This window comes from Pongo pygmaeus, chromosome 4, assembly GCF_028885625.2.
Source record: "Pongo pygmaeus isolate AG05252 chromosome 4, NHGRI_mPonPyg2-v2.0_pri, whole genome shotgun sequence".
In the NCBI taxonomy this organism is placed as follows: domain Eukaryota; kingdom Metazoa; phylum Chordata; class Mammalia; order Primates; family Hominidae; genus Pongo; species Pongo pygmaeus.
Genome location: NC_072377.2, coordinates 164,673,489 through 164,694,184, shown reverse-complemented (window position 1 = coordinate 164,694,184; position 20,696 = coordinate 164,673,489). Strand labels below are relative to the sequence as shown.

At 43.5% G+C, this 20,696-nt stretch overlaps 1 long non-coding RNA gene across 1 annotated transcript in view; it reads right to left on the bottom strand.

Annotated features, from left to right (window-relative positions):
- Positions 1-2,122: 2,122 nt before the first annotated feature.
- LOC129037202 (uncharacterized) overlaps positions 2,123-20,696 on the bottom strand; it is a 53,833-nt gene continuing 35,259 nt past the window's right edge. Inside the window, exons 2-4 of the long non-coding RNA XR_008502748.2 lie at positions 8,484-8,568; positions 4,173-4,298; positions 2,123-2,350 (exon numbers count right to left, since the gene is read on the bottom strand). This is a non-coding gene — a long non-coding RNA (uncharacterized LOC129037202). The remainder of the gene's footprint in view (positions 2,351-4,172; positions 4,299-8,483; positions 8,569-20,696) is intronic.

Below are 20,696 nucleotides of genomic sequence, written 5' to 3'. Positions count from 1 at the left end.
ATCTCTAAAAAAGCTGTGGACCAAGACATTTAGGAATAGGTCTTTAATCAAGGTTCAAGAGACTTAAGAATAAAAATATAGGCATCTCAGCTATAGAAAAATGTTGCAGAGGTTGCATAAGAATCAATCTCACAGTCATGTCTCTGAGTGTCAAGATCTCTCTGTTATTCTGATCTTTCTGTCTCTCTAAGTCCCCATATACATGTCCTTGTCTCCTTTTACTTGTCACTGGACAGCATACACACACTTAGAGACTGCTCCCGCCTTGGGCCCTTCAACCCCGAAGAGAGCAGAAAAATGGATTGTAAGTTGATTGGCCAAACTCATGGAAAGCAAGGAATCTGCTATGATGATGGCTAGGCTTGGGACCCCTGTCAGCAGAAGACTCTATTGGCTGATGAAGCTGATGGCAGGGCCATGTTGGAGGTACACCAGTTCCTAGGGAAGGCTCATGGCAACAGTTCCTGGCAGGTATTTTACTGTCTCAGATTAGAGCCTATCCACATGGCACTAGGCCTTCTGCTCTCCCACTAAGTGATTCTCTGTGTGTCACATGCTAGCAATAGACAACCGGATCCTAAAACAGGGACATCAGAAGCTTAGCTCTGCAAACTGAGGGCCTTTATGAGGTCAGAGAGGAGGATGATAACACATCAAATATCCAATGCGGAGACGACAAATAAGGCTGCATGCTCCACACATTCAAGGCTAATTATTTGAACATGCTTCTAGATTGGGAATGGAGGTTAAAAAAAAAAATGAAAAAGTAAGGAAAAAAAAAAAAACAAGCTTCTTATCTGAAATTGCAATCCTACCCCTGAAGAAGCACACATCTGGAATTCATTCCCTGAGGCAGTGAGCCATAGACCAGCTCTGTACCAGGACCCGGCCCAGCTACCACGCGCTGGTGACTGAGCGCAGGCTGTGCTTTGCAAGGGGTTGATAGAATTTTTCTTGGGTAAATATTCCTGCCAAAGTTAGTTTTTGAGCCATGGCTTGTAAATATACAGTATTCCAGGGAAAAAGTACAGAATGTCCTCCTGGGGTTGACAAGCAAATAGTTTCATAAATAACCCTTTTGACACGTGTAAGATGTTAACATTTCTGAGGTTTTGGGGAGGGGCAAATGTGGATTTAATTGCTCGATTCAGTCTGGAGCCACAACTGGACTTGGATGTTATTTCTTGGGGGCCCATGGAAATGTTTTCTTTGGCTTGCAAGCCCTTGTCCTGCTTGTCAGCCCTGAGGACAAAGGCTTCCTCTTGGAAGATTCTGGGCCAGTTCAGGGTACCGCACAGGTGAATCTGACCAGATCAGCAATCAAAGAGACTGGCAAGGGACATCCGATAGATACAATCCTTACTCAACAGGAGGGCAGGGCTGAGCCACAATATTGACTGTTTTAGAGGCACCGACAGCGCCCAGCCTGGGGACTGTTTTCGTAAGAGGGAGAAAGTTCCAGAGAAACCTCCTATTTTGATAGTTTTTTTTTTTTTTCTTAACAGTAAATTTTGGGCAGATCCCGAATGGGCTAGATCAAATACTATGTCTATAGGGATTTTAGTCAAAAGCCCAACTGGATCTTTAATCAGTTACTGGGACAGGTTGGGGTTTGTCAAAAATGTCTTTCACACTGACCCTATCATATTTCTAGAATTCTACCTTTGAAACGCATTGAGGTCCAACCTATTCACATGCAGAGTGTTATCTGGGCAAAAGAGATGAAGACATTACATTCTTGAGATCCTTGATAATCATTTATACGGTGCTTTAAAGTTTTCCTAAGCCCTTCCACATCTACAACTGCAATTGAACCCTAGAATAACACTGTGGCACCTGATCAATAGGGCAGCTGTCGCCATTCCCATTTTACAGGTGGGAAGCAGAAGTCAGGTGAGAGGAAGATAATTGGCTAAGGCTTCCTGGTAGTAAATGGAAGAACAAGGATTTGAATTTGGGCCCCTGGCCTTTTGAAGCTATGTCAACAAAAGGCTTGGTTTATCAGACAGGCTAGGAAAGCAGAGAGCAGGAACTGGAGGAAAAGAGATCTGGGATAAAAAGATTTTGAGGGAGGAACAATGAAAACAGTGAGAAGAGGGCTCTGAGCATTTTGGAGACACTGTTTCGATGGGAGGCCAACAGCATCTGATTTTTATTATGCCTTAACCAGGCGTCAGGACGATAACCAGCCACACCTGTCCTCACATGCTACCTTCCTGGGGCTGGAGCTGGTGGCAGATGCAATGTCACCATGATGTTCCCAGGTGTGAGAAGAGCCCTTGCAGGTCTCAATTACAATACACTGACAGACGGCACGGCAGCCTGATTCTGAAGATGGTTCCAAATTCACCTGTGAAGACAGGAATGTAAAAAAATTTAAAAACAGGATAAGAAGTCTCTCCACTCTCTCATTTACTAGGTATATTGTATTTCTGTAGACTAACTTAAAAGGTCTAAATCCACCTTCAGTGAAAGTTAAGATAAAAATAATGGTAATAACTGCTGTCATCTGACTGCTGAGCCATATACTGGTCCCAGAGTCAAGCCCTTGATATGTGGAAACAGTTTATTGAGTGGACTGAACTCAACAGGGACACAGACAGGAAATGGATTTCTCTTTCCCTCCAAATGCTGCACTTCCAAACACTCTGCTAACTCCCTCCAGCCCCTGGATGACTTGTTGGACAGATTCATACTTTTATTTCTCATCAGTTTAGCTTAACAAGTACTGTTTTTGTTAGGAACCAAACTCGAGTCAGCTTGCCTGGCTTAGTAAAACCAGGTATCTACCCCAAGGTTTGTAGTGATGGAACAAAAGGCTTTTATTGTAAGGGACCAAGCGAGGGGGTCCAAATTGTTGAATGTTTAAATCCTGACCCACCTGATGGCTTGTAGGCAAGGATTTTTAAAGGCAGGGGTAAACTACAGGAAAGCAGAAGTCACAGTATGAATCATAAATTAATACAGGAAGGTTACACACTGGACCTAAAAGGGTGAGATATGTTGAAGTAGAGCTTACAAGTCATAGGTAGATTTAAAGGCTTTATGATGTGTAATTGGTTAGGGAAGAAAAACTTTGTTTAAAAATTTGAGGTCAGTGGAAGACTGTTAACTGGCTAGGTGGTGTGACTTTTTCTAAGCTCCCCCCCAGGAAGAAACTTAGAATAAAGAATGCTGGTTAAAGTTTAGTCATTATTTTCTCCTTATCTGAGATCTACATGTCACTGGATCTCTTCAGTGGAGGTTGAGTTTCTGAAAGACAACTCAAGGACACATGTTAAGATATTATCTTGAGGTTCTATAGGGAAAGGAAACATCTCTTGGACTGTAACTTTCTTAGCTATTGTTTTAGGCTACTATTACTTTTGTGTTTAAGAAATTATTTCTTTCTGGGACTAGCTAGGTGCCTGGGATTTCCCCTGAAGGAAATCAGGATTTGGGATCTGCAGGCTCTTAAAAAGGAGGATCCCTATTCTGTCTTACTTTTGTCATTTATACTCAATTTCAGATGCTAAATGGTCCCTCAAGGTTATACCAAACTTCAGTCTCCCATCCTATTCAAAGTCCCCCCAACCCCAACTCAGGCTATAGGGATCTGTTGTGGGTTGGGAGGGGGCACATGGTGTCTTTTTTCACTTGTGCTGAACTTTCTTTCAAGTCTTTGTGGCTGGCTCCTTCAGAGTCAGGGTGGGTATTAAGGAAGAAGGGAGTCCCTTGCAAAAATGCTGGAATCAGCCATCAGTGCTACTTTGGGGCAGTTGCCCATTTGCTGGCACTCCAGGATATACTCGCAGATTCTCAAAAGCCTTGAATGAATATTCAGGGACACCTCCTGGGACACTCCTCAAAGCTGTGCCCCATTATTTTTTTCTAATCATTGTCATTTATTGGCTTAAAAAACAATATCCCAAAGTCTTGATCTGGGTGTGTGTCAGCGGTGGTGGGGCCAGAGCAGCTCACTCAATTCACATCTTGTGAAAACCCAATCATACGGGTCTAATTGACAAGCACAAATGGCTCTGGCGAAGGTGAGGGAGCCAAGCGCAAATGACAATGCCATCAGAGTTGACAACAGAAGTGTGATTAAAGTGCGTGCTAACCAGCGTTCCCTGCATGAGGTCAGTCCTCTCACTGATCTCCTACTTGTAGTCAGATTAATAATTATACTCTACCTGCAAACACAGATTTTCCCTTTCAAAATGCATTCACATCTGCGATCGCTTTTATTCGGCCCCCTCAATAAGGCAGTCACAGCAGGATCTGTATTACTGGCCCATTTCATATCATAAAACCGAGCCCTGTGGAGATAAAGGCATTCCTGAGTTCCCCCAGCAGGTGAATGCCAGAGTAAGAAATGGAAATCCCATCTCCTCCCTCAGAGTCCTTAGCTTGAGTGAGACTCCTCAATAGTATATTCAAAGACACATCAAAAAAAGCCAGCTGTCCTTGGCTGACTGTGAAGCTGGGGTTCCTGCTGGGCTGCTTCTGCAGGCAGAGACAAGAGCTCTTTCCATGGCCTGAGTCTTGCTTTTGTCCAGGCTTCCTGTGTGCATGCTCACTGCATGTGTTCATTTCCTTGCATATTTCTTTTCTTTCTTTAAGGAGAAGGTAGAAGACAAACTGAGGGGCTTTCAAACAGATAGGGACAATCTTGATCCTGTCCTCCTATCTCTACAGCACCTGAAGGCACCATCTTCCATATTCCCTTACCCTCTTTCTATGAGAAGCACTGGGAAAAACAATAATTTCAGTAATAACATCTATTTGTTGAGCACTTACAATGTGCTAAGTATGGTAGCAGGTGTCTTACATGCATTTTTCCCCCTCACTCCTTTCAACTACTGGAGAAAGAGACACTTTAGGTACATTTTTTCCCCCCAAAACCACTGAGGTCAAATGTGTTTCAGAATTCAGGATTTCTTTTAGTTTTTAGGAAGGTAACATGGAGTAGGTACTGTACATAGTCTCACACCCTCAACAGAATCTGCAGCAGCATCTTCCTATCAAACACATTCACTTTTCTGTGGTAAAACATAGAAATAGTCACAAAAGAAGGATAAAAGCCATAAATAGCTTCAGGTTAATGCAGGTTGACTTTTGCATCCAAGTCAATGCATACCAAACTTAATAAAGAAACTTGTCTTTTTTAGAGCTCTTTGGACTAGAGAATTGCAGATGAGGGATAGTGGGTCTGCATTATTATGCTCATTTTACAGATGTCAATACAGAAGTTCAGAGAGCTTCTCATCCAAGCCACATGGCTGCGAAGTGACAAGGCTTGGAGACAACCCAGCACTCCTGACTTCAGCACCTGCTCCCTTAACCACGAGGGTTCCCTGGAACATGCATCTCTGGAAGCATCAGACATGAGCATCTCTACCAACAAGCAGTTGTAACTTTCATTCCTTGGGGGTGGGGGCAGCAGAACTGTTGGAATCTCTTGATCTAGTTTTAAGAATACATATAATGGACCATAGCTGGGCACTGCCTGCTCTAAATCCTTGCTCCTGAAGTGTGGTTCATGGACCAGCAATATTGGCATTACCCAGGAGCTTGTTAGAAACGCAGGATCTCAGGCCCTACCTATGACTTACTGAATCAGAAATGCATGTTAACAAGCTCCTCAAGTGCCTCACTGTTGCAGCCCAGTTTGAGCAACTCTGGTCTAAAGCTCTTTCCTTGTGTCATCTCACTTAGCAATCCTCACAACAACCCCATGAGACAGGCACTATTGTCATCCACCTTAGACCACTAAACTGAGGTCCAGAGAGAGTAAATGTAGTTTCCCAATACAAACAGAGGTCAGTGTGACTCCATTGCCTAGGTTGTTCACCACCATGCTGTCCTTTTACTTTCAGGCAGAAAGTGAATCCAGAAACCCTCAGGAGCTCTGAATGGGCCTGCTTCTCTTGATGGGTAAGGAGAGAGATGAAACTCAAGTTGTAAATTAGTGGCTCAAAAGAGGCCTCCCCTCCACTGTCTCCCATGCGTCCTCCCTCAGCTCCTTTATCTGACTATAGTAGCCATGGAGCTGTTTGCACCAATTTTCATTATCCTCCTTCTGGACACGTGATGTGATTTCACTTTCTTATTCCACTTAAACACAAGCAAGGCCATGTGATGTGCATCAACCATCGGCCAATGATATGGGGGTGGAAGTGACATGCATCATTTCTGAGCATTTAATTGTCAGTGCTGGACGTGTAGCACCCCCGTCCCCTGCCACAGAGGTCCTAGAAGCATGTGTGGAAATGAGGCCTCTGCCAGTCTGATCTCTGAGTGATGACAAGGAGCAGAGCCCCCACCAGCCCACACTGAATGTGTAACACAAGGAAGAGATAAACCTTTGTGCTTTTAAGCCACTGAAATTTGGGGAGTTGTTTGTTACCCTGTCATAACCTATCCCATCCTGGCTGATTCTCTGACTCATCTTCCTTCCTTCTAGAAGGACTGATTTACTCTGTGGGAATGCCAGCCAGCAGCTCTGTGGGTGGGAAAAATGTACCTGCTTTTATGTGCCCAAGCTAATAGCTTCTTTCTCTCAACTGCCTGCGAGAGCTTGTCTTTCTCCCTGTTTCTTTCTCAGTACCAGATTTATTTCTGATTTGTTTTTCTTGTTGAGCCTCTACAACTCCTTATTTTCCAAGGCTATTTTTAGTGGCTCCATTCTACCCTGAAGGAAATAGTTCACATCTTGGTGCCCAGGGCTTTTTTAGCTCCTTTTAATGGGAGAGGATAGCACATATCAACAATTCTTTAAGCCACCATGTCATTTCCCCAAGAGGCTCAATGAAGAACAAAATGTCTCCATCAAACCAGTTTTCGATGTTAGTCTCCAACCTTCTCATTGTGCATGATCCTCTCTGGTGCGAACAGAGTGATTTTAACTTTCCATTGCTTTCTTCCTTTTGTAGGTTAAGCCTGTTTCTTAAGCCTGGTGATTTCATAGGCCTCCTCAATCAGTCTTTGGGAATGGTGTTCAAAAATCTATGTTTTTCACAAGCTCCTGGAGTGATTTATCTACGGACTACTTGAGGACAGGTATTTGGGAAGTCTTGGCTATGTATTCTACATACTGAGCTACACGTTTGTCATAACTAATCCCTGCTCATTAAGATGTCATCATTGAGAAAAACTGTAATTTAAAAACACATTCCTCATGGATGTTTATAGCAACTTTATTCATAATTGCCAAAACTTGGAAGCAACCAAGATGTCCTTCAGTAGGTGAACAGATAAACTATGGTACATCCAGACTGTGAAATATTATTCAGTGCCAATATCCAAGCCATGAAAAGACATGGAGGAAACTTAATGCCTAAGTGAAAGAAGCCAATCTGAAAGGGTTACATACTGTGTGATTCCAGTGATATGATATTCTGGGAAAAGTAATATTATGAAGATGTTAAAAGGATCAGTGGTTTCCAGGGGTTTGTGGGGAGGGAAGAGTGAGTAGATTGAGCACAGGGGATTTTTAGGACAGTGAAACTATTCTTCTGTATGACTTTATAATGTTGAATACATGTCATTATATATTTTCCCAACCCTATAGATAGAATGTACAACACCAAGAGTGAACCCTTATGTAAACTATGGACTTTGTGTGATAATCATGCATCAACGTAGGTTCAACATTTGTAATAAACATACCACTCTCTTGGAAAGTGTTGGTAGTGGGGGAGGCTGTGCAGTGTGTGGGTAGGAGGTATATGGGAACTCTCTACCATTCCACTTAATTTTGCTGTGCCAGCCTGGGCAACATTCTCTTCCATGCTTCTGGAGGAAATTATGTCTCCCTGTAAGCAAGGGTGAAGGGAGGAGTTGAGTATTCCAGCTCCTCTATGGATTTTCCATTTGCCATTCAATGTCTTCTTCCCTACTGGGAGGGCCAATCAAGACAAAAGAAGGATCTGAAGGGAGTTGTCATCACATGAGGAAGTGCTCAGGCCATGGACTGGAATAACCAGGATGATCAAGGCCTTGTTTGCAGCAGGTTGTGACCCATTTCCTGCCTGGCAATTTGCAGCCAGACTTCTACACTCTCTCATCCCGAGGGAATGTCTGGGAAGCAACAGCTTTGTATTCTCTGTATTCGTTATGCATGAGCTACAATCATGATGGCTTGTGGAGATCAGGAAGGAAGCTAGGCATGGGGAAATCGGACAAAAAGGGCAGCATGTACCTCAGAAGCATTTGGATGGAAGAAGACCCAAACAGACTGGGCAAAGAGTCAAGCAATACACAGAATTCAGAAGGTAGCAGATCAGGAGCCACATGAATAGAATAGACTGGGCCATGGAGAGGAGGCAGGATCACATGACCAGAGGAGCAGCCTCTTAGCAACTTTACTCTATGGAGGAGTAGGTGTGAGATGAGGATAGCCATCCTAGGGTCTGGCTTCAGGAGTGAAGACCCAAGTGGGTCTTCCAGGGCAACCTGGCTGTGATGGGAAGGAAGTGCTCAGAGTTAAGGATGCTACTCACGCATCATGTGAACACATGAGAGAGTTTAACCAGTTTCCACAAAGTATTCTAGGACGTCAGCTGCTGAACTGAGGATTTCCCATCCCTGGGAAGGAGAAAAAACTGTTAAAAGGCAGTCAAGGAAGTAAGTGGCTCCTTTAGACCACAACACTTATTTGCACTTATAACTCACACATTCATGTCCTTATAACCCCAAAGAAATCCTTTCCTCTTAGTCCCAATTCTATTTAAATTTACTGGCCATCTAAACCTTTCCCTTTGGTACAGCTTGTGAATATTTTAAGAGAACATCTGTTAACACTTAAAATGAATGAAAACCAAAGGATCTGCTTGGTTTGTGGATAGCTGTGAAAACATAATTGACAGTCAAGCATACATTTCACGAAAGAAGCTGAAATTTGTTGGACATTTGTTGGACTAGCGTTTATAGAGTGGAAACAATACTAATGGTAATAGTAGGAGTGGTAGCTTTAATAATAGAAATAATAATGATACAAATATATAACTGTTGAGCTTTTCTACTAAGGTCAAAGATTTGCTGCTGGGCAGGTTTAGCAAACCTGGATTCTCCTGTGGGTTTCCCAGCTTTCTTTTCTATTTATTATAACCTACTTTCAGCATAGGATCTGGTATAATTTATACTACAGGGTAAAAAAATTTCAAGGTCAATGTGATGACTGTTTTAGAGGAGGTATTCTCTGTATCTTATTTTTCTTTCTTTCTTTTTTTTTGAGATGGAGTCTTGCTCTGTCGCCCAGGCTAGTGTGCAGTGGTACAATCTTGACTCACTGCAACCTCCCCCTCCTGGGTTCAAGTGGTTCTCATGACTCAGCCTTCCAAGTAGCTCGGATTACAGGCCTGTGCCACCACCCACAGCTAATTTTTGTACTTTTAGTAGAGATTGGGTTTCACCATGTTGGTCAGGCTGGTCTTGAACTCCTGACCTCAAGTGATCCTCCCACCTCGGCCTCCCAAAGTGCTGAGATTACAAGTGTGAGCCACCATGCCCTGCCTCTCTGGATCTTATTTTAATGATAGAATTAATGTTTAAATCTGCTGATGTTGGACTTTAAGGTTGAAGGTACAAGTTGCGGGGGGTGGGGGTGTTAATTTGGGGTTGGGGTAATATTTGGCAGGGTGCGGCCTGGATGATGCTGGGGCTAGTTAGTGGCTCTTCCAAAAGTCCTTGAAATCATACAAGTGAAAAGCTTTGCAAACTGTAAAAGATCATTAGATGCCAAAACAAATTATTTTTCTTATTACAGGTGACCAAGAGCAGATGCTGATGCCAGGGGAAGACAAGAGGGAGCTGGAGGAGTGAAGGCAAAAAGATGAATTATTAATAATTTCTAAGTGTATGAAGCATTAGGGTACAGAAGTTGAGAAACAGCTGTTCTTCATAGCAACCAAAGCCAGAAAATAAGCATTAATGACAGCAGGAAGATATAAAAGATACAGAGTTATATTAACTGCAGAAGAGGGTGGGAAATGGAATTTATTCATGCAATCATTCAAAAAACATTTATTGAGCACCAGGTATGCAGCAAGCACTGTGCTAGGTGCTGGGAAGGTAAAGATCAAAGCCAAATCCTGTGCCCCCAAGTGGCTCACAGAGTCATGGGTCTGCTGGACTGTAAGCCTCTCCAGGGCAGGGGCACATGAGCCAGGCTACTACATCCCCAGATATGTGCCTTCCTCCTAGTAGATGCCTAATATAGATTTGTTGCATAAATGATTGAATTAAGGTTGAACCAGAAGGAAAGACAAAGATGCCATCTGGTAATCATAGATCCTTTTATGTAGCCTGAGGCTGATTTATTTCTGCCTGGCGGCAGGAGGGGAGTCGACAGAGATCTATATTCCCTTGAAAACTACGTGTCTTTAGTCTTCCTTGGTGTGCTGTATTTTGGAGAAAGTTGCCTGGTCTTTGGAGAAGGTCAAATTGCACAAGTCAGACCGGAAAGTCCACCAACCCTCCGAGTCAAGTTCTTGGCCCGAGAGTTTATATTTAATTACATATTGTCACCAGTCATCTGCTGTTCCAAGAACACAGAACACTGCTTCCAAAGCAATACCTTTTTTGGACCTCCACTTCCCAAATCTTGTCCATTGGAGTCAAAAGAGCTCCTGGCAGTGTAACTGACAATTGCACATCTGCGAATGGCACGAGTCACTCAGCTCCCAGAAAGAAGTGGAAGGCTTCCATTTCCCTGCCTGCCCTTGGTGGAAAGAGATGGATGAGGTGAGGTCATCACAAAGCCCCTTATACACCGGTTGCATATGGCTGGGTGTCCACGGGGTAGAGACGGCTCCGTCTGTGTGAATCCCAAACTCCTTTCTGCTCATCCAAAGCTGTGCCTGATTCCCCTGAAGCCCACTGAATGACACCCACACAAAGGCCTGTCTGCTCTGAGGAGCTCCTCCCTGTTGCTTTCCTTCACATCTCAATAAACCCTTCTTATCTTATATTTATCAAATGCAATCACAAAGGGACCACTTAATTAACAGGCTGCCATTGTATGGAGGATGATTTGGAAACTTAAAGCCATTTAAGAAATCTCACACTGTTCCAGATGACAAAAACAGTGGGATGCACCATCTGGGAGGGAGCTTCCTCCGAAACAGATGCCAGTGTTTCCGTGATAAAGAACCTAATATTATAATATCATAGTATGTTGTGCCATTTGGTGAGGAGAGGCAGTCCTCCTCTGAGCGAATGTTCTCAGGTTTCGCCAAATCATTCAGCACCAAAATATTTGCTCTGGCAAGGGGCGCTGGTTTATTCTTCTCTTGGGTCTATTTCCCCTGTGGAGCCCTTGCAGGGCTGGACACATTGAAGGAGCTCAAATAAAATTTGTGGTGGAATCTGCTGGCTGGAAGGGTGGCATATGGTCAGAGTGTGGTCACTACATGCTATGAAGGAAACAGCAGGTGAATTCAGTTCCAAGGGCTTATTTCAAGACTAATTGATTTTTGACACATAGGCTTGAACTTTGCTTCAAAACAAAATGCTGGATTTGGCCTTCTGTCATTCTGCCTCTCCTAACCCTTATCTCCAACTACTTCACTGTTTAGTTTACTTTTATTGAGTACGTTCCTATGTGCCAGGCATTGTGCTGAGCTCGGTAGGAGGATGAAAAAATAAATACGAGCTTCACAGCCAAGACGACCGAATAGGAACAGCTCCGGTCTACAGCTCCCAGAGTGAGCGACGCAGAAGACGGGTGATTTCTGTATTTCCATCTGAGGGTACCGGGTTCATCTCACTAGGGAGTGCCAGACAGTGGGCGCAGGACAGTGGATGCAGCACACCATGCGCGAGCCAAAGCAGGGCGAGGCATTGCCTCCCTCAGGAAGCTCAAGAAGTCAGGGAGTTCCCTTTCCTAGTCAAAGAAAGGGGTGACAGACGGCACCTGGAAAATCGGGTCACTCCCGCCCTAATACTGCGCTTTTCGGACGGGCTTAAAAAAGGGAGCACCAGGAGATTACATCCCGCACCTGGCTTGGAGGGTCCTACGCCCACGGAGTCTCGCTGATTGCTAGCACAGCAGTCTGAGATCAAACTGCAAGGCGGCAGCGAGGCTGGGGGAGGGGCGCCCACCATTGCCCAGGCTCCCTTAGGTAAACAAAGCAGCCAGGAAGCTCGAACTGGGTGGAGCCCACCACAGCTCAAGGAGGCCTGCCTGTCTCTGTAGGCTCCACCTCTGGGGGCAGGGCACAGACAAACAAAAAGACAGCAGTAACCTCTGCAGACTTAAATGTCCCTGTCTGACAGCTTTGAAGAGAGCAGTGGTTCTCCCAGCACACAGCTGGAGATCTGAGAACGGGCAGACTGCCTCCTCAAGTGGGTCCCTGACCCCTGACCCCCGAGCAGCCTAACTGGGAGGCACCCCCCAGTAGGGCAGACTGACACCTCACACAGCCGGGTACTCCTCTGAGACAAAACTTGCAGAGGAACGATCAGACAGCAGCATTTGCGGTTCACGAAAATCCACGGTTCTGCAGCCACCGCTGCTGTTACCCAGGCAAACAGGGTCTGGAGTGGACCTCTAGCAAACTACAACAGACCTGCAGCTGAGGGTCCTGTCTGTTATAAGGAAAACTAACAAAGAGAAAGGACATCCACACCAAAAACCCATCTGTACGTCACCATCATCAAAGACCAAAAGTAGATAAAAACCACAAAGATGGGGAAAAAACAGAGCAGAAAAACTGGAAACTCTAAAAAGCAGAGTGCCTCTCCTCCTCCAAAGGAACGCAGTTCCTCACCAGCAACAGAACAAAGCTGGATGGAGAATGACTTTGACGAGTTGAGAGAAGAAGTCTTCAGACGATCAAACTACTCCGAGCTACAGGAGGAAATTCACACCAAAGGCAAAGAAGTTGAAAACTTTGAAAAAAATTTAGACGAATGTATAACTAGAATAACCAATACAGAGAAGTGCTTAAAGGAGCTGATGGAGCTGAAAGCCAAGACTCGAGAACTACGTGAAGAATGCAGAAGCCTCAGGAGCCGATGCGATCAAATGGAAGAAAGGGTATCAGTGATGGAAGATGAAATGAATGAAATGAAGCGAGAAGGGAAGTTTAGAGAAAAAAGAATAAAAAGAAATGAACAAAGCCTCCAAGAAATATGGGACTATGTGAAAAGACCAAATCTACGTCTGATTGGTGTACCTGAAAGTGACGGGGAGAGTGGAACCAAGTTGGAAAACACTCCGCAAGATATTATCCAGGAGAACTTCCCGAATCTAGCAAGGCAGGCCAACATTCAGATTCAGGAAATACAGAGAACGCCACAAAGATACTCCTCGAGAAGAGCAACTCCAAGACACATAATTGTCAGATTCACCAAAGTTGAAATGAAGGAAAAAATGTTAAGGGCAGCCAGAGAGAAAGGTTGGGTTACCCACAAAGAGAAGCCCATCAGACTAACAGCGGATCTCTTGGCAGAAACTCTACAAGCCAGAAGAGAGTGGGGGCCAATATTCAACATTCTTAAAGAAAAGAATTTTTCAACCCAGAATTTCATATCCAGCCAAAATAAGCTTCATAAGTGAAGGAGAAATAAAATACTTTACAGACAAGCAGATGCTGAGAGATTTTGTCACCACCAGGCCTGCCCTAAAAGAGCTCCTGAAGGAAGCACTAAACATGGAAAGGAACAACCGGTACCAGCCACTGTAAAATCATGCCAAATTGTAAAGACCATCGAGGCTAGGAAGAAACTGCATCAACTAATGAGCAAAATAACCAGCTAACATCAAAATGACAGGATCAAATTCACACATAACAATATTAACTTTAAATGTAAATGGACTAAATCCTCCAATTAAAAGACACAGACTGGCAAATTGGATAAACAGTCAAGACCCATCAGTGTGCTGTATTCAGGAAACCCATCTCACGTGCAGAGACACACATAGGCTCAAAATAAAAGGATGGAGGAAGATCTACCAAGCAAATGGAAAACAAAAAAAGGCAGGGGTTGCAATCCTAGTCTCAGATAAAACAGACTTTAAACCAACAAAGATCAAAAGAGACAAAGAAGGCTATTACATAATGGTAAAGGGATCAATTCAACAAGAAGAGCTAACTATCCTAAATATATATGCACCCAATACAGGAGCACCCAGTTTCATAAAGCAAGTCCTGAGTGACCTACAAGGAGACTTAGACTCCCACACAATAATAATGGGAGACTTTAACACCCCACTGTCAACATTAGACAGATCAACGAGACAGAAAGTTAACAGGGATACCCAGGAATTGAACTCAGCTCTGCACCAAGCGGACCTAATAGACATCTACAGAACTCTCCACCCCAAATCAACAGAATATACATTTTTTTCAGCACCACACCACATCTATTCCAAAATTGATCACATACTTGGAAGTAAAGCTCTCCTCAGCAAATGTAAAAGAACAGAAATTATAACAAACTGTCTCTCAGACCACAGTGCAATCAAACTAGAACTCAGGATTAAGAAACTCACTCAAAACCGCTCAACTACATGGAAACTGAACAACCTGCTCCTGAATGACTACTGGGTATATAACGAAATGAAGGCAGAAATAAAGATGTTCTTTGAAACCAATGAGAACAAAGACACAACATACCAGAATCTCTGGGACACATTCAAAGCAGTGTGTAGAGGGAAATTTATAGCACTAAATACCCACAAGAGAAAGCAGGAAAGATCCAAAATTGACACCCTAACATCACAATTAAAAGAACTAGAAAAGCAAAAGCAAACACATTCAAAAGCTAGCAGAAGGCAAGAAATAACTAAGATCAGAGGAGAACTGAAGGAAATAGAGACACAAAAAACCCTTCAAAAAATTAATGACTCCAGGAGCTGGTTTTTTGAAAAGATCAACAAAATTGATAGACTGCTAGCAAGACTAATAAAGAAGAAAAGAGAGAAGAATCAAATAGATGCAATAAAAAATGATAAAGGGGATATCACCACTGATCCCACAGAAATACAAACTACCATCAGAGAACACTAAAAACACCTCTACGCAAATAAACTACAAAATCTAGAAGAAATGGATAAATTCCTCGACACATACACCCTCTCAAGACTAAACCAGGAAGAAGTTGAATCTCTGAATAGACCAATAACAGGCTCTGAAATTGTGGTAATAATCAATAGCTTACCAACCAAAAAGAGTCCAGGACCAGATGGATTCACAGCCAAATTCTACCAGAGGTACAAGGAAGAATTGGTACCATTCCTTCTGAAACTATTCCAATCAATAGAAAAAGAGGGAATCCTCCCTAACTCATTTTATGAGGCCAGCATCATCCTGATACCAAAGCCTGGCAGAGACACAACCAAAAAAGAGAATTTTAGACCAATATCCTTGATGAACATTGATGCAAAAATCCTCAATAAAATACTGGCAAACTGAATCCAGCAGCACATCAAAAAGCTTATCCACCATGATTAAGTGGGCTTCATCCCTGGGTTGCAAGGCTGGTTCAATATATGCAAATCAATAAATGTAATCCAGCATATAAACAGAACCAAAGACAAAAACAACATGATTATCTCAATAGATGCAGAAAAGACCTTTGATAAAATTCAACAACACTTCATGCTAAAAACTCTCAGTAAATTAGGTATTGATAGGACGTATCTCAAAATAATAAGAGCTATCTATGACAAACCCACAGCCAATATCATACTGAATGGGCAAAAACTAGAAGCATTCCCTTTGAAAACTGGCACAAGACAGGGATGCCCTCTCTCACCACTCCTATTCAACATAGTGTTGGAAGTTCTGGCCAGGGCAATTAGGCAGAAGAAGGAAATAAAGGGTATTTAATTAGGAAAAGAGGAAGTCAAATTGTCCCTGTTTGCAGATGACATGATTGTATATCTAGAAAACCCCGTTGTCTCAGCCCAAAATCTCCTTAAGCTGATAAGCAACTTCAGCAAAGTCTCAGGATACAAAATCAATGTACAAAAATCACAAGCATTCTTATACACCAATAACACAAACAGCCAAATCATGAGTGAACTCCCATTCACAATTGCTTCAAAGAGAATAAAATACCTAGGAATCCAACTTACAAGGGACGTGAAGGACCTCCTCAAGGAGAACTACAAACCACTGCTCAAGGAAATAAAAGAGGATACAAACAAATGGAAGAACATTCCATGCTCATGGGTAGGAAGAATCAATATCGTGAAAATTGCCATACTGCCCAAGGTATTTTATAGATTGAATGCCATCTCCATCAAGCTACCAATGACTTTCTTCACAGAATTGGAAAAAACTACTTTAAAGTTCATATGGAACCAAAAAAGAGCCCGCATCACTAAGTCAATCCTAAGCCAAAAGAACAAAGCTGGAGGCATCATGCTACCTGACTTCAAACTACACTACAAGGCTACAGTAACCAAAACAGCATGGTACTGGTACCAAAACAGAGATATAGATCAATGGAACAGAACAGAGCCCTCAGAAATAACACCACATATCTACAACTATCTGATCTTTGACAAACCTGAGAAAAATAAGCAATGGAGAAAGGATTCCCTATTTAATAAATGGTGCTGGGAAAACTGGCTAGCCATATGTAGAAAGCTGAAACTGGATCCCTTCCTTACACCTTATATGAAATTTAATTCAAGATGGATTAAAGACTTAAACGTTAGACCTAAAACCATAAAAACCCTAGAAGAAAACCTAGGCATTACCATTCAGGACATAGGCATGGGCAAGGACTTCATGTCTAAAACACCAAAAGCAATGGCAACAAAAGCCAAAATTGACAAACGGGATCTAATTAAAATAAAGAGCTTCTGCACAGCAAAAGAAACTACCATCAGAGTGAACAGGCAACCTACAGAATGGGAGAAAATTTTCGCAACCTACTCATCTGACAAAGGGCTAATATCCAGAATCTACAATGAACTCAAACAAATGTACAAGAAGAAAACAACCCCATCAAAAAGTGGGTGAAGGACATGAACAGACACTTCTCAAAAGAAGACATTTATGTAGCCAAAAAACACATGAAAAAATGCTCACCATCACTGGCCATCAGAGAAATGCAAATCAAAACCACAATGAGATACCATCTCACACCAGTTAGAATGGCAATCATTAAAAAGTCAGGAAACAACAGGTGCTGGAGAGGATGTGGAGAAATAGGAACACTTTTACACTGTTGGTGGGACTGTAAACTAGTTCAACCATTGTGGAAGTCAGTGTGGCGATTCCTCAGGGATCTAGAACTAGAAATAGCATTTGACCCAGCCATCCCATTACTGGGTATATACCCAAAGGACTATAAATCATGCTGCTATAAAGACACATGCACACGTATGTTTATTGTGGCACTATTCACAATAGCAAGGACTTGGAACCAACCCAAATGTCCAACAATGATAGACTGGATTAAGAATATGTGGCACATATGCACCATGCAATACTATGCAGCCATAAAAAATGATGAGTTCATGTCCTTTGTAGGGACATGGATGAAATTGGAAATCATCATTCTCAGTGAACTATTGCAAGAACAAAAAACCAAACATCGCATATTCTCACTCATAGGTGGGAATTGAACAATGAGAACACATGGACACAGGAGGGGGAACATCATACTTTGGGGACTGTTGTGGGGTGGGGGGAGGGGGGAGGGATAGCATTAGGAGATATACCTAATGTTAAATGATGAGTTAATGGGTGCAGCACACCAGCATGGCACATGTATGCATGTGTAACTAACCTGCACATTGTACACATGTACCCTAAAACTTATAATAATAATAAAGTAAAAATAAATAAATACAATACAATACAGACACTGCCTGCAAGAACTTATAAAGCTTACGTGATCCCTTTTATATATAACTGCTATTATTTCCCCTATTTACATTAGAAACATCTACCCATTGTAGAAAATTTAGAAAGCACAGACAAGCAAAAAAAAAAAAAAAAAAGTTGGCTGGGTGCAGTAGCTCATACCTGTAATCCCAGCACTTTGGGAGGCTGAGGTGGGTGGATCACCTGAGGTCAGGAGTTCGAGACCAGCCTGGCCAACATGGAGAAACCTTGTCTCTACTAAAAATACAAAAATTAGCTGGGCATGGTGGAGCATGCCTGTAGTCCCAGCTACTCTGGAGGCCAAGGCAGGAGAATCGCTTGAACCTGGGAGGCGGAGGTTGCAGTAAGCCAAGATCACGCCATTGCACTCCAGCCTGGGCAACAAGAGTGAAACTCTGTTTCAAAAAAGAAAAGAAAAAGTTACTCACAATCCTCAGAGATAAGCCACTGAGAGAATTCTCTGTTTAATTCCTTTAGTCTTTTCTTCTATGTAGGTAGCTTCTGTATTGCTTCTCTCATGCCATCTTAGTCTCGTCCCTACATTGCTGATGGTATCTTGCCCTTCTGGGAAAGGTCTCTTCACCTCCCATCTGGCTATCCACATCCTACTTTTTACTAACTTCTGGGTTGACCTTCTTCTGGGAGGCTGATCTCATCCCCAGTAGAAAGATCATGGGCTATGGAGACTGTGGTTTGGATCTTGGTTTCTTCAACTTAATTAGCTGTGGACATGGGCAAGTCACTTTATTTCTCTGAGTGTCAGGTTTCATCTCATTAAGATGGAGGTTAGAACCTTGCAGAGTTTTTTTTTTTTTTTTTTTTTTTTTTTTTTTGAGACGCAGTCTCCTCTGTCACCCAAGCTGGAGTATAGTGGCACAATCTTTGCTCACTGCAACCTCCACCTCCCGGATTCAAGCAATTCTCCTGCCTCAGCCTCCACAGTAGCTGGGATTACAGGCGCCCGCCATCATGGCCGGCTAAGTTTTGCATTTTTAGTAGAGACAGGGTTACTCCATGTTGGCCAGGCTGGTCTCGAACTCCTGACCTCAGGTGATCCACCCACCTCGGCCTTCCAAAGTGCTGGGATTACAGGCATGAGCTCCTGCGCCCAGCTGCAGAGTTATTGTTAAACAGAAATGAGGTGAAAGGAATAAAGAGCAAGGCTCTCTGGTCCTCTCTGGTTCTCTGCATCCCCATGGCATTTGCCCAGCTTACAGGCAGGATGACATCCCATTGTTCCTAGGATAGTCTTATTTTGTTCCCAACCCTCTCCCCATTCTTTATTCCAGTCACACTGGCCTTTCCCTGAGGGCTTTGCCTGCCCTGTCCCCTCTGCCTGAAGCACTGCCCCTCCCACCCATGTTTTGTTACTTTCTTCTCATCCTTTAGATCCTGCGCAACTGTTACATCATTAAAGCATCTTGTCCATGCCTTTCAGAATACCGCAGTCCTCACCCGCCTTCTCATAAGACCACTTACCTGTGTCTGGGGGCACCCTCATGTGGGAATTTCACCATTATTTGTGTCTTTTTAAAAATTGACCTATTGCCTTCCAGAATTAATCTCCATGAGAGTGGCACCATGTCTGTTATTGCCCTCCAATGAATTTCTACTGCCTATCACAGCACCTGGCACACAGTAAATACTCAGTACATATTGTACAATAATTACATGAATTCCGTTTTTCAGTTGTCAGCACCAATGGATAGAAGAAGCCTCTTTAAAGACCAGGGCTGTGCCTCCTTTTCACATGGAGCTCATTGTAGGCCACTTCGCCCATACCCCAGACCCTAGAAGAAGCTTACTGCATTAGCCCTAGTCTTGCAAATGGCTCTCTGGCCTTTCAAGAGGGCCCATGAAGGGCCTGGGTGAGGCGCTATGGCATCCATGCCTCTTCCTAGTTGTTATCCTTTCCTCTTCTGCAGAAAGTCTATCAACCAGGGACAGCCTGAATGCCTCCTTCACCAGGAAGCTCTCCCTGATCTTCCTTTCCCACCAGTAGGGCATTCATTCTGCCTGCTTTGGTACCAATAGAACTGATTTCCCTCTGTCCTTGTGAATGCAGCTGGCTGTTGTCTGAGCTGTTAGCTCCTTTGCCCTCTGGCTAAGTCGCTAGTCCTCAAACAGGTGCCTGGGGTGAACCCGCTCCCAGCTTCCTGTTTTCCACTTTGACCCCATTGCTGCAGGTATACTGAATGCTTTTCAGTTCTTCAAACCCGTCATGATCTCTGGCATTTCTGGGCTTAGGCACATGCTGTTCTCTCTGAGTGAAACTCTCTTCCCGAACCTCCTCTCCATATTCTTAACTTCCAATTAGCTTCCCAGCCTTGGCTTCAAAGTTACGGCCACCCGGAAACCTTCTTTGATTGCCTAGGTTAGGCTGGGTGCTCCTTCGCTGTATTGTGTGTGCCTCCAGCCCCCTAATGTAGCGTTTCTCACACCTTGTTTACCCGTCTTCCCTGCTAGAACGTGCGCTCCATGAGAGCTGGGACAGGTCAGTGTTACCTCGCTCACCTGGCCCATGGTAGGTGCTTACTAACTACTTGGTGAATGCACAAAAATTAAATTAAGGCTGCCTTAGTCACCTTTGTAACCCTCTGTCTCCTCTGCCATTGTTCTCTGCACACAGCAGAGCTCGAAAATATTTGTCGGGTGGAAGGGGATGGAATTGAGACCCCCAGGTAAATGCTTCTGGACATATCTCAGAAAGGGTGCTATACAGTGAGCTCCACGCAGCGGGACCACTCTTGTCCATCTCTGTATCACCAGCACAGGCCTGGGCACGCGGCAGGGATTCCACAGTGCTGCCACATTACTATTTTATTGGGCATACTGAGAGCTCTGCCACCGCTGGCAAGCCCCTTT